The following is a 14,808-nucleotide window of genomic DNA, read 5'->3' on the forward strand; positions in this document are numbered from 1 at the left end:
CCAGGAGGGGGGCCTGTTATCAGGGCTGGCGATCCATCTCTTCACTGCTGTGGGACCTGGACGTGATCCCCTCCTGTTGTCATGTCAACGGTGCTGCCCTGAACACCCCATTGTCCTAATATCCAGACCCTCCCACCCCAGGAAAAGCCTCCGTTCCCATCTTAGAATGGGATGTTCTGTCAGAAATCCCAGGGTGACCTTGTTAACACAGGGAGGTGCTGTCCGTCCTCTGCTAAGAAATGACTAAGACACCAACGTGTCACATCATCACTCACCTCCAAGTCTACGTTGCCTGCCGAGAACCTTTTCTCTTGTCCGTGTAGAAAACATGGAAACCTGTGCAGAATTGTTGTGACTTTATTTGAGCCAAAGTGTAGACAATTGCGGTGAAGCAAAATCTCAACCAAATGAGATAATAATGCTCCGGAGAATGGCAGCTTTGCACCTTATTTTATACATTACAATGAAAAATGGAGACTTGTGTGGGTTTCATGAAATCCATTGGTGACAGATTAGGGAAGCAGGAGAAATCACAGCAGGGAACTCTCTGGGACTGGATAAAAGGTAAAATGGTAGACATGTACTTCTTTTACTCAGGTGTGTGCAGAATGTGAACAGTCAACAATGAACTCAATAACAATGAGGGGATGTGTGGTCTCTGCAGAGAGCAGAGCAGTGCCTGTGCTTCGAGGGGTCTGAATAAAGGAAAATGACTTTGACATTACAAAAATATGTTCTTATAGATGCAAAAAGACAATAGACAGGCTCAGTTAAGATAAAGATAGACCTTTTTTTTCAGGGAAGATGACAACCTAGGACACCACTATCCACCAAAAGCTGCTTTTAGTTAAAAAACACCACACAACACTTTAATTTCAGACCATCCTTTGTGATTACTTTAGGTCTCTAGTTTGCAAGGCCGCCAGGTTAGCATGTGGTCCCTGCGATCACTCCTGTCCCACCTCTTGCCACCAATCACTGAGTGCTTGGGGTTCAGTCTGAGCTGCAGCCCCCAACCCACCTGGCAGTTTATGAGCTGCCTCTGATGGCATGTTCCCCCTCTCCCAACACAGGATAGAAATCATACCGCTATGTCGGCGCCTGCGGGCCTGGACAGCATGCCCATCGCACTCAGCACGCAGGTGCCCATGAACTTGATTTCCACCTGGGAGGTGGAGTGCTCCAGCCCCACCTGCGTGCCCAGGCTATGTAGCCTCACCTTAACCAAGCTGCTGATCTACAAGGAGCTGGAGAAGGCGCTCAGTGCTGTGGTGATCACTGTTAAAATCCAGGACTCCAAAAACATCTTGAGGTCAGACGAGATTCTGCTGCCCCCTAGTGGTCACGCGAAGACCGACCTGGCGCTGACTTTCTCCCTGTGGTACCCTCACTCCCTCAAAAGAGAAGGCAACAACTTACAGATCATGCTGCAACAGAAGCAGCGCCTTAAAAACCAGACCATCCTGGGTTACCGGACGCTCGCCGTGGGCACCATCGACATGGCTGAGGTGTTGCAGCGACGCCTCGAGGGTGGCCAGATGCTGAGCCTCCATAGCACCATCACGGAGGCATCTGCCCACGTGGCTGAGGTCAGCATCTCCTCCCTGTCCAGCCAGCCCATCGACCCCGAGGACAGCACCCAGAAGGCTGGCCTCAAGGCCAAGTCTCGGGTTCATTATCTGGAGATGGAGTATGAAATATTCTCAGATCAGCAGGCCAGCAATGATCCCAGGCACGGGCAGGACCAAAAGGAGGAGGACTTCGACTTTGAGGAGTCCAAAAAGCAGCGCCAAGGAGAAGTAAGATCCCCATTGATGACCAGGCAACAAGATGCCAACAAGAAAGTTGGGGCGTGGCTGCGCAGGGTGCAAGTGTGGAAGGAGGTCCTGGACTCAGAGCAGGAGTCTTCGGAGCAGGTCCCTGAGGTGGAGGACCTGGATCTGCTGTAGGACTCACTAAAGAACCGTGACAGTGGCCTATGAGAGTGTCCTCAGGACCCTGAAGACATACCTGGAAGACCTGTCCCAGCCCAGCTCTCAGACAGAGAGCTAGAGCATCCACAGTGCCAGCGCCAGAGGAGCCTCCAGGTCCAACCCAGGTGACGGAGAAGACAAGCCTCAAGCAACCAATGGATGCATCACTAAGACCTAGTCTCTCCTCATCCCCTCCACCAGATCCCAGGGGAAGCAGGCAGGCCACTGGGGCTGGGGCACATCCCTGAAGGAGCAGCAGGTGGCACAGCCAGGAACAAGCGGGCCCACAGCCTGAACAACAAGCACTGCCCCGACCTGCTGAGCCAGCTGCAGATCCTCAGGGAGACGGTGTACAACCAGCTGAATCACATCCTCATCTCTGACACCAGCTGCCCCAGAACATCCTCCTCCTCAACACCTCTGACTGGCAGGGGCAGTTCCAGTCTGAGTCCTGCAGCAACACATGCTGCCCGGGGTGTGCACCTGCTCCAAGGCTGAGGTCCAGGCGGCCTTCAGCAACATCGTCTTGTGGATTCAGAGACCCTGTCACTACAATTCCCAGCCCCCGATGCCTGTGAAGATCCCGGTGGCAGGGGCACAGCAGTACTTCAGCTCTGTGCTGTGGCTCTTCCTAGAGCTGCTGTCCTACAACCGTGCCCCCCTGCCCCCGGATGGGCTACATGTGCTTCCTAGTCATCTGCTGGGTTCCCACCCCGTGGCCAGGTACCTGGGCTCTGTGCATTACCGCTACAAGAGCTTCTTCCAAGACCTGCCCAGGCGGGACCTATTCTACACGGAGGCCTAGAGGGCTGTGTAGGACAGGCTGGGCATGGTGTTGAGAATCACACAGTACACCGCGAGGCCAACTGTGTCCACCAATTGCCCATCGTGGAGGCCACACTCATCTACAAACAGAAGAGCCCCAATGAGGAGTCCTTAAACATCATTCCCTTCATGGGGGTGGTGGACCTTGAAGTGTGGGACCATTCTGGGTCGCATTAGGACACTGAGATTATGCGGCCCGCTTGGGCTCTAGCGTGCTGTCATTGGCCCCCCCCCCGCTCCCCCCGCCGCCCCGGCCATACAGGTCTGCGGCAAACAAGGAGGCCTCTCATATCCTTCGGGGCTGGTGCTGAGCTGATGGGGCTACTGGTAGATTACTGGACGGCAGCGCAGCCCACAGACAGAAAGAGAGACTCTGAGAACAAAGACCAGGCTACTGCCAGCAACACCCTCAAGTACACCTTCCAGTCTCTGCAGGTCAGCAGGCTGCCCAGCAGTGGTGAGGTTGTAGCCACGCCCTCACGCCCTTCCAGTCCATGACTGTGGACAAGGAGAACAACAAGAAGGTGATGTGTTTGTCCAAGAAAACCAAGGACAAGGACATGGTGTACCAGAGCCAGTGCCTCGAGGGCATCAGCCGCCTGATCTGCAGGGCCAAGCACCCTCAGGACACACTGCGGGTCCTCGTTGACGGCGTGCAGTGGAACAACGTGAAGCTCCCACATCAAGCACTTCCCCACCCGCATCTTCAGATGCTCCAATCGCACCTTTGAGCCTGCCTGTCCCCTGCCCATCCCCCTGCCCTGGCCAAGCCCAGGAAGGACCAGCTGCTTTTCTGTTCACAGTTTAGTTTAGCACGGAGACAGGCCCAGCTGCTAACCAGCCCAGTGGCCCCAGGACACTCACTCGTGGTGTCCAATAAACTCCATCCTCACAAGGCAAAGCAGAAGAGAAAAAACAAAGGACCAGTGTGGTAATGACCACCTGGGCTCACTGATTGGACAAACGGGGCAAATACCAGGTGCCCACCTTCCTGGGCAGGGACCCCGCATTTGTCCCCACCATCCGTGTTGTTATAGAGCATTTGCTACAACAGGTGAGAGACCAACCATGTACCAGGTGAGCCCCTGCCCCTGCACAGCACAGTGGTCATTGGCCACCTGTTTGCTCTGAAACTTCAGGTCACTGCATGTCTCTGAGTGTTTGTTCCTCGGAACATGGGGAGAAATGAGGCCCAATAGAGTTATTGTAGGGTCTCAGTGGGGTGCCTCTGGGTGCTGGAAAGTGGAGAGGTCTGCTGGAGGGGCTGTGTTTGAGTCAATTGGTCATTTTCTCTTCCTGTTGGCAGAGTCTCTGCCAAATTTGTGATTCTCCTCAGGGCACAGGGCTAAGCACTTTTCTCATTAGATAAAGAGACTGGAGATTCCATTATGGCTCCTTATCCTGGGTGAAGCCAGATCAGAAACCCCAGGGTGAGCAGTGGGGTTCAGACTCACCCAGCTATCTGAGATGGGTTTGGTTTGGGCTCACTCATTCAGCAAATATATGAGAAGTCTGCCAGTTACAGACACGTCTCTAGGCACTGACCATAATCCAGCGCACACAGCAGACCCCAAGCCTGCACTGCAGAGCTTCCTTCTAGTCGGGAGCGATTCCGTCACACTAGGCTACACAGGCTCATAGTGCCCACAGGACAGCCGATGTGACGTCCTCCTGGCCTCCTCTCCCTATGGCTGCATCTTCCCATACTGTGAAGAGGATGGTGGACCCCTGTTCCAGCAGAAAATGTGATTTGGCTTTGGATCAGAGCTGTGAGAGAAGTATGGGGAGTGTGAGTTCAAGGTGCTGGCAGAACCCTGGATCCCACTCATGGTGGGATTTCTGCAAGAGGGCAGAGGTCTGAGGGCTTCTCCTAGAAAAAAAGACACGAGTCAGGGAGCTGTGCGTACGGATATGGGTGGTGTGGGCGAGTGGGGAGGTCAGTGGACAGAGTGAGCCCCTCAGAAAATTCATACCCTTCCGCTCCTAATCCCAGTCCTGCCTGCACCCCTATCCCGGGACCTTGCTCACCAATCTGGTAGAACCTCCTCAGTGGCAGCGTGGCTGTTGCTCTCTACCCATGGGAGGTAAATGTCAATGGGAGGAGAAGAACCCCACAGGCATCTAGTGAATTAGGCAGCACGTAGGTGCAGGAGCCAAAGTCTGAGGTGTTGGGAGGTCTCTGGGTTGCCAGAGGTGCAGACAGATTTTCTTTGTTCGCTCATTGGTCAGCTATTCCTAGAGCACCTACTGTGTGCCAATGAGTGACATGAACAGAGCAGACACCAGCCCTCCCTGTCCTCATGGACTTGACTTTTGGGGAGGAGGGTAGTGGGAGGGGACAGGGACACTGAGAGAGCATGTCAGGTTCCCCTGAAGAAGGGGGCAGGTGGTTCCCTCAATGATCTAGACCAGGGGTCCTCAAACTTTTTAAACAGGGGGCCAGTTCACTGTCCCTCAGACCGTTGGAGGGCCGGACTATAGTTAAAAAAAAACAACTATGAACAAATTCCTATGCACACTGCTCATATCTTATTTTGAATTAAAAAAAAAAAAAAACGGCAAAAACACCCGCATGTGGCCCGCGGGCCGTAGTTTGAGGACGCCTGCTCTAGACTGTCAGGAGTGCTTTCTGCCAGCCCCTCCTGGGTGACCAGGCGCGTCTCTGCCAGGACTGCCAGGTTGAAGGTGGACAAGGAGTAGGTCTGGCTTCTGGATGGGCAGGAGCAGCAGGCACAGGATCCCAGGCTCTCTGAGTTGTGCTCTGGGAGGGCCGTGTGGAAGGAAAGGCCAGGCCTCAGACCCTGCTGCCCACCTCTCTCTCCCCAGGGCCATCTCCTGCATCCTGGGCATCTGGCTGGACCAGTACCCTGAAGATTTTTATCGGCCGCCAGAATTTCCCAGCCTGATCATGCTTTTGGCCTGCATAGAGCTCACCTTTCCAGTCCCAGAGCTGCCAAACCAGGCCCAGTATCTCCCTCACAGCTGGAGCACCTGAGCCCACTGAGGCGGAGACACAGGAGGAGGAGGAGGAGTGTGTGGTTGTGAGGGGGAGGGCATGTGGCTGGGCCACACAGAGAAGAGCCCCCAGAGGCTGTGGTTAGTCAGGAGCACAGCGTCGCTCAGGTCAGTGCCCAGGGCCTGCAGTCTGGAGGACTTCCTGGGGTGGGGGCTTGAACTGGGACTTCAGTGATGGAGATGGGAGGGTCCCTTCCCTGGAAGGCGCACAAAAGGCAGTCATGGTGTAACATGTTCTCTTCCAGGATCTACAGAAGCAGCTCCAGAGCAAGATCAGGAAACACCTAAAGAGGAAACGCCAACTCTGCTGCTCTCTCCAGACCCAGAGCAGGCTCCAGGCACAGCTGTCACTGCACTTCCAGATGTGGATCCACCTGCAGCTTGTGAGCCACTCGCCTCAGCTCCTGGGAGGCCTGTGGTCCCAGGTCCTGGGCCTCAGTGTGTGTCAGCTGCCATGGCAGAGAGGACTTTCCCTCCCTAATAATAGCAATTAAAATTTTTTTTCTGTTTATCTTACACACACTTAGAATTTTAAAGTATTTTTCTTATACTATTGAGTAACATTTGTATTGTAAATAAAATTTAATAATATTACATTAAAAATAAATTTAATTTATATAAATTTTAACTCTATGATCCTTCAAAGTGTAAATTCCAACATCAAGTATATTCACAATTTTTTTGCAACTGTTCCATAACATCACAAACACTCTCTAGTTTCAGAACATTTTCAGAACTCACAACCAAGGTATGTGTCCTGACCAGGAATCGAACCTTCAACCCTTTGGTGTATGGGATGCCTCTCCAACCAACTGACGAGGCACCCTGACCAGGGTGAGAAAGAGCAATATTTTTATTTGAATTTTTCATTCTGGTTTAAACTGCAGTTGGATATATTTCCCACACTTTTGGCCTATTCCTTGTTTTGGAATTTCTGTTTGAGACTTTTGCCCTCTTTTCCATTGGATTGTTTGCAAATCTGAATTGCCATGGATGTCAGCTTTTTGCCATGTAACTTGCAAATTTGTCTCTAGCTTGCCATTTGTCTCAATTTGATGTGTGTTTTGCCAATTAGATGAATTACATTTTGATGTGGTCAAATCTGTCTTCTGTTATCATGCTTTTTGATTTTGTCTCTCACTTTGCGTGGAAAAGATGTTTTCCGTCTTATCAGGAAGATAGGCTAGCTTGTATTGTATTTCATAGTTATAGTTAATTTCAGATGGATTGATAAAGAGTTCCTGTTTTTCAGATTGTTCATCTTTTTTCTTTTTCTTGTAAGGATGGGAGTAAGGACTTCCAAGCTCTTTATATGTCAGAGTGGAAACCAGAAGTCAATATTTTATTTGACAATGGCCCACGGTGGACATGACTTCCATTTCCCCCTTTCTAACAGCTGCCAATTTCCACACTCAGGTGGTTCTGGGGAGTGTGGTTCAGGGCATCAGAGTGGAGGTATCAGCACATCTCACTGGCCAGACCACAGTGATGATGGTTGTATGTGGCCATGTGACTTCAGTGAGTTTAATGAGATTCTTTATACTAGTGACCAGAAGAAAATTCTGGATGTTCTCAATTAAATTAGAGCAGCCGGAGAGTGAGAGAAAAAGACAGAGCTGTGAGCCTGTAATAGTTGGGAGCCAGTGGACTGAAGGGTCTTGGGTTTGATTACAGTCAATGGTACATACCCTGGTCTGGGCAAGCGCAATAGGCAACCAATCAATGTCTCTCTCTCTCACATTGATGTTTCTCTCTCTCTGTCTCCCTCCCTCCCTCCCTCCCACTCTCTCTAAAAAAGAAGGGGAACATATCCTTGGGTGAGGATTAACTAAAAATATTTTTTTCTGAGAAGAATGGCACTGCCACTTGCATTAAAACCTCAGGCATCTTAGCTGAGTTCTTTAAGGCTTCTTCTTTTCACGTGAAAAATGCGTTGCAAGGATAAAATTGAGTAATAAAGTGCTCAACATAGAGTTGGCATGTGGTGGGCACTCAATATATATGGCCCGTTACTATAATAAATACACATGTATGTAAACAATCATCAGGTGGAAATACAAAGTGTGACATCAACAAAACAATCTAAAGCAGTAAGATGTTAACAGGAATTGCCCCGGGCCTTCCAATGCTCTATTTCTCCATTTAATCATAAAGGCATGGACTTACTAATTTCTGTATAGAAAGATAAAATATTGCAAAGGCACATATTCTCCTGAATTAATCTAAAATTTACTTATTTGAAGTAAAAATCATAACAGGATTTTGGGAAATCAAAAACTATTTCAAATTATTATCTATAAAATATGGAAACAAATCAGGAAACAGTTAACAAGAATATAAGGAGGGGACTTGCTCTGTCAAATAGACAGGATTCTCAAGCAGTGCGGAACGGGTGCTGCAGTGAGCAGGCCATGGGAGCTGGGCAACGACATCAGGAACAGGGCCCTGCACACGTGGGACTGAGTGGATCATTATGGGGGCCCTTTGGCAACAAATAGCACTGGGACAGCTGGTCAATTATTGTGGGGAAAACTTTAGATCAATATTTCAGATCTTACCAAAGACATTTTAAATGTATTTAAGATCAACACATTTTACTGTGTCTTTTTCCTTTTGAAAATCTAATGCAGGTGGAATGAAAATTTTGAAAATAAAAAATGAGAGGATATAAATAGACTCTATTTAATTCCATGATATAGAGATAGAGAACACTTTCCACATGTGGATGTCTTTTCTGGGTGAGATGTAAAGGAGAAAAAAGGTCAGTCCTATGAAGTCCTGAGCAAAGAGCCTTGCAGACAGAGAGGTGTGTGTGCAAAGGCCCTGAGGTGGGGAAGAGCTCACTGGGTTGAAGAAATGAAATAGGGCCAGTGTGGCTGGAGGAAAGGGGAGAGTGTGAGACAGGAAGTTGTGCAGGCCAACGGGGTGCAGAGCCTGCAGAGTCCTGTTCAGGCTGTAAAATGTATTCCAAGTGCAATGAGGCCTTTTAGAGGGTTTTAAGTGAAAGACATTTAGCAACTATCTTCCTGTTTGTATTTGACAATAGTACTTTAATAATCAGATATGGCTGTTGCATTTTTCCTCAGATGCTTTTTCAGTGCCTAGCACATTTTATTCACTTTTATAAAGATACATTTTTAAATTTTAGAATGTTAATTCCTAGGTTTAATTTTCTAAAAAACCTACTGTTTCCCACGGAATTCATTGGGTGCCGCATTCTGGGTGTGGGGCAGGGCTCCGCTAGGAAAGCGCAGCGATCAGGTCCGCAGCAGGGTGATGGGCATCCCCTTCTCTTGCAGGGAGGGGCGGCGCGTGCTTGAGCTCCCTGATGGTCGGCTATTAGCTTGATAGTCATGACAAAGAGGTAGAGCCGCAGGGCCACGGAAAGAGGGAAGTCACTCCCTGCCCGCATGTCTTGGAGGTGCAAGGTCTCTGCTGGCAGAAGACAATGGCTTAGCCCAGCTCTTTGTGTAGATGCAGATTTCAAGCATTCCTCCCTCAGGGCATTTCAAGGAGGGAAGCCAAGAGTTTTGCGGATAGGTTTGAGCTGCCTGAAGTCTGCTGCCAAAACAGTACTGCTCAGCTATGGTTCGCTTTGCGGTTCCGATTCCACAGTCTCCAGGCAGGCCTCTGTGCTCATTGCCTCTCATTGTCCTGTTTTCGGCATGATTCCTTCGTGCGGCGCTTGAAGACCTGGAACCTTCCTGGGGGATCGCCTTTCTCGCATTCACCCGTAGGATCTTGGCATCGCGCTTGCCTTCCTGACTCCTGAGGTGAGACGGGTAGGGAACCTGGGAAGTGCGGTGGCCAACTGCGGGTTGGGTGTGACTTGAAGTGCGTGTCTCCTGTTGACTGCCTTAGCCAGATTTGCGCTGCTTTGGTTGCGCCTCATTTTTCCTTTTTTTAGAAAATATGCATTTTTCGATTTTTTGGTAGAGCACAGGGAGAGGGTCACATACTTAGGGAAATCAATGAGAGACAAACATCGATCAGTTGCCTCCTGCACACCCGTTGCTGTGGTTGTGAGCGCTGCCAAGGCATGGGTCCTTGAGTGGTGTCGCACCCCGATTCTCTCATTCTGTAGGAGGACGCTCCATCCAGTGATACCAATTGGTTTGGGCTGCGTTTTTATTTTTTATTTTTTTATTTCTAATTTTTAGTTTTATTTTTTTTCCCTGGGAGTGGTGTTGTCCCTGTTGCGACAAGGTGGCCTATTTCTTTGCTCGGCCTGAGCGGTCATTTGCCCGATCAGGGGTCCTCAGTTACTTGGGCTTGCCTGAGCACTTTTTTTTGTCGTTTGTGGGTTCCCTTTATCGGCTCTTTGATTTACAGATGTTCCCGTCTCTTCTTCCTTTGATCGTGTACATGTGGTGTGTTATGTTTTGCTGCCACCTTGTGGCTATTGCTGCAAGTCTTGGTTGGTCCTGTCTTGGCAACTTTGCAACTTCTTCGTGTGATGTTTGATCCTTTGCCGCCACCTTGTGGCTACAGTTGGAATGGCACGCGTTTTCACTAAGGATGTGTGCCTGTGTTGTTTCTTGAAGTCTTGTTGGCAAGCAATGCTTTTCAGATTGCCATCTGCTGTTTTGGGACTCGGGATTCTGCAACGAGGCAGAAACAGTACTTTTTGAAACTCGCAGGTGGGACCCGGTCCTGTTTTGATTTCTGTGGTTATTGGGAGTGAGTGTCGTGAGCATTTCAGGTCCCGTCGTGCTGCCAGGCTGTCTACTTTGCTCCGGGGACATGTGCTAATTTGTATCCTGTCCACTCTTTGGTACTGCTGCTTCTTTCTGTGCGTTGTTCAGTGTTGGTGTTGTCTGCACAGGATTGTCAGGTTACATGGTTTGGGGGTAAGATGATAGGGGTTGGTTCAGGTCACTGAGGTCTTGGTGCCATTTACACTGTGTGAGGGCATGTTGTTTACCTCCTGTGTCCGTCGCGTGGTGATATGCCTCTGTTGTGAAGTGCCTGACTAGGTACCTGACTCCCTGTATGCAGATCTCAGTTTTGATTGCGGAATCTGTGATCTCCGTGTGAATGGTGGGAAGGTATGCCTTGGTCTGTTTTTTTGGGTTTGGACTGGGTGTGCCTTTTTTTTGCCTTTGGTTTTCTTGTCCATGTGCGCCTGTGGGTTCGGGTCCTTATTTGAAGTGTCCTGTGTCATTTTCTTTCGCCAGCTGTTTGGTGCTTATGGTCCGCGCTCTGGCTTTATGTGTCCTGTTTGCATTTGGTTCTTGATCTGCTGTGTGTGCTCTGCCAGGTTCCTTTTCTGGGATCCAGAATCTGCCTCCACTGTCTGGTGTGTGTGACCGACCGATGGTTCATGTGTTTACCTCTGCGCCGCCTGCAGTGCTTGTCATGGCCTGATGAAGTCCTGGCACCACGATGCCCTGACTCAATTCTTTTTCCCGTTGTGCAATTCAGCTCCGTTGTGATTTACTGAGTGTGTTCCATTTTGCTCTTGTGTCGGTGTAAACGACTTAGGGATCGGTGTTCTGGGCCAGCATATTTCCCGTCATTTCCCCATTTGGGGTTTGTGAGGGAGGCCCTTGTGTAGACATGCAGATGAGGCATTTTTTCCCGGTGTGTTTGAACTAAGTTATTTCTCAGGAGCCCTTCTCAGTAGGTGTCTGGATGGTCATTGTCCATGCCTGTTGTCTGCTGCCTTATTTGCATAGGTAGTTTTGGGGCAGGCACGGGACGAGTAGACAGCTGGAGGCAGCTGTTTTGGTGTGGCTTCAACTGCCTATGAAGGAGTTGCAGGGGTCTGTGTGTGGAAGGACGAAGCAGACCTAGGCTTACGTTTCTGTTTTGCCCTGATGGGCATCTCGGGATAGGTGGAGCCAGGGTCCGTCGAAGGCGTGAGGATGCAGTAGGAGAGTAAGTTCTTCTTCCATTTTAACACAGCTCTCATGGGTCCTCAGTGAGTGCTCAAGGAGAGATATGTGGCCATATTCTCCATCCCTGCTTCGCCTGTTGTGAAAGGCACATGCTTTTCTGCTACGTGTCCAGGGCAGGCCTTCAGCACGATGCTGTCTCGGGATTGCGGGCGGCCTGTGTGGTTGCAGCAGTGCCTTGTCCAAAGGACAAAGGCCTGGAGCTGCATTTCCCTTCCTGGCTCCATTCCCTGACTGGCGGCTGCATGTGGGAGGCTACCAATGCATGTGTTTCTCTCTGCCGATGCCTCTCCTTTGCACTCTAGCTCTCTTTTGTAACAAAATGGGTGCTTACTGCTTTTAGAGAGGAGGCGAGAGTGCATTAGGCAGAAACAGCCATCATTAGAGGCGTCCATGCATTGGTTGCCTTCCGCATGGTAATACTGGCTATGGAGTGGGAAGCCTTTGCATGTGTGCCCTTCCCGGAATCCGTCCTCAGCTCCTTCCTTCTACAGGCTGAAGCTCTGTTCACTGAGCTACACCTTGTTGGGTTCCCTGTCTGTTTCTCTTATAAGCTCAGTTATAAGTGTCGTCCATGAGGATTCACAGGTGAGAGAAAGCATAACCAAAAAACTTTTTTCAGAAAGAACAATATTGCGCCGTTTTCATGGACCTTCCCTGAGGAAGGACAGTTTTTCTAGCCAAAGTGTCGTGGTGTCCTGACACGGTTCTCGCAGGTAAGTATGCTGTTGGTTTGGAACTACGTCGTGGTGTGTCCAGGCTTTCTCTGTCTCTGCATCCTTTGATGTCAGTGAATCTGAAAAGGGAAATACATCCATGGGTTTCTTTCCCAGGTTTAGCTCCTCCATGTACAGATTTTCTTTTCTGTGTGGAGGTTGAGGTAAAGAATGTTAAGCCTCTGCGATTGTCTGTGTTGCTGTTACACTGCTATTTGCGCAAGGGTCCCCACTTTTCCTGCGAGTTCCGTGCAACTGCCTGCTTGTGAGGGAGCTTTACCATCATGGCCGGTACTTCAGTCTTTAAGGTTGCAAAGAGGAGCCTGCTGGCACCGCCCCCGCCCCCCCACATGTGCTATTGCTTTGAGTTTTTATGCACACCTCAGCTGTCCCGTGTGCTTTCCTTTTTCTGATTGTCATACTGCTTCACCGTTTCTGTGGGAGCCCATTCGCCGCCAGCGGGCTGCTCCTGTAGATACCAAGCAAGAGGGATACATCAATCATGAGGTACACATGAAGTCATGCATGTGCAGTGGTGTTGTTCATTTGTAGTCTTGCCTTCTGTCTTCCTTTGTTTTGTGAGCTGTTGTCCTTATTTGCTTGTGTTTGCTTCATGTATGCTTTTCCAGTTCTTTCCTTTTGATGTTCTTGACCCATTGTTTCAGGTCTCTTTCAGTTTTACTGATACTTCTGAGCGAAATGAATTGCTTTCGCTTCCATGCTTTCCCCCATTTCAGTAGTCTAGCACTATTAATAATTGCATTGATATTTCTCCTATGTGTTAAGGAGGGAATTTCATCCTTCCAACTTTCCCTTTGTTTCCCTGTTTGCTGATGTGCTTTGCAGTATGTTCCCTCAGCTTCTGATTTTTTCTTCAAATTTCTTTATTGATTACGGTGTCACATACTTGTCCTCCTGCCCGTTCCCATCAGCCTCTGATTTTGTATGGCTTTAACCTGGTTTCCCAGTTTATTTGCTTGTTTATCTGCCTATTTGTTAGTTTATTACTTTGTTTGCTCATGTATTTGTGGAATTGCTTTTTATTTCTTTTCCAGGTTCTGAAGTTTCTCAGTTGTTTCTCATGCAGTTTCCTATTTTTTTATTTACTTGTTTACATGCCTACTCATTCCGTTGCTTAGGTGATTAATTTTTCATTGCTTATTTCACGTATTTACCTTCTTATGTACGTCGTGATTCACTTTTTTGCTTCATTACTTATTTACTTACTTAATTACTTACTTACGTACTTACTTTTTTATTTACTTACTTACCTATTTACTACCTTATTCACTTTTTTTCTTTTTCTTTTTTCCTGGTTCGTTTCTGTATATTTTATTTTGCTTTTTTTTTTTAATGATACAGGTACTTGTTTATGCTTTCTGAATACTTAATATCTCAGTTTAAGCATTGCTTAGTTACTTTATGTACTTGTTCATTTATGTGTTTGCCAATTTACTTATTTATTTGCTTATTTACTTCATTATTTATTTTCAAAATATTTTCCTTTTCCATTATTTACTTGGTTTTGATTACTATTGATTTGATCTTTCATGTTATTGCGCTGTTAGTATTCATTTGTCATTTATTTTTTACTTAATTGCCTATTGTTTATTGTTTCCTTTCGTGTTCACTACATATATTTTTCAGCTTTTCTTTATTATTTATTTAATCATTTTTATGTAATTTGTCTGCATTGTATATTACTTCCTGTTCATTTATTCTTTATTGTTTTCTTGGTATTTAGTTTTGATTTCTTATTTATTACTTACCTGTTATTTTCCATTTTCTTCCTTACACGTTCTTAATTAGTTACTTTGCATGACTTGATGTGTATTTTGTCATGTGTTACTCATCTCTTATTTCTTTCTTTGGTATTTCCTTGTTACTTAGTTGCTGGTTTCCACTGTACTTGATTGCAAATTTCTTTAATTAAATGTTCTTGGCTTCTTTATGTATTAATTTACCTGTTATTTACTTACTGATGTATTTTGATAGTATTTCCTTACTTGGTTATGATTGTAAGTATTTTTTACTTATTCAGTTTCTTACTTAGTTATTATTCGGGAATTTTTAAGAATAATTACTTACTTACTTAGTTGCTTCGTTAAATTTTTCCCTGTAACTTCTTAAATTAATTATGTAATTTCTGCTTGTTTTATTCTTTACTTACCTAGCATTTGCTGTTCATTTCTCATTGTATTATTTACCTCTTTATTATTTATCGTTTACTTATTTATTTTTTTGTTATGTGCTTATTTACTATTTCTTTACTTCCTTATTTCATTATTTCCTTCCTTACTTTATTATTTTGTCAGTCCTTTATTTGCTTATGAAATTATTTACTTATTTTGTGATTTACTTTGGTGTTTACTTACATACTTA

General features: G+C 47.3%; 1 pseudogene across 1 annotated transcript; it reads left to right on the plus strand.

Moving 5' to 3' along the window:
* The first annotated feature begins 1,091 nt into the window (after nt 1-1,091).
* On the plus strand, nt 1,092-3,529 carry LOC307108124 (phosphofurin acidic cluster sorting protein 2-like; annotated as a pseudogene). Its single transcript has 2 exons — nt 1,092-1,945; nt 2,088-3,529. The product of its transcript is annotated as a phosphofurin acidic cluster sorting protein 2-like (transcript).
* The last annotated feature ends 11,279 nt before the right edge of the window (nt 3,530-14,808 follow it).

The sequence above is a fragment of the Cnephaeus nilssonii genome (genome assembly GCF_951640355.1).
Source record: "Cnephaeus nilssonii genome assembly, chromosome: 12".
Classification (NCBI taxonomy): Eukaryota; Metazoa; Chordata; class Mammalia; order Chiroptera; family Vespertilionidae; genus Cnephaeus; species Cnephaeus nilssonii.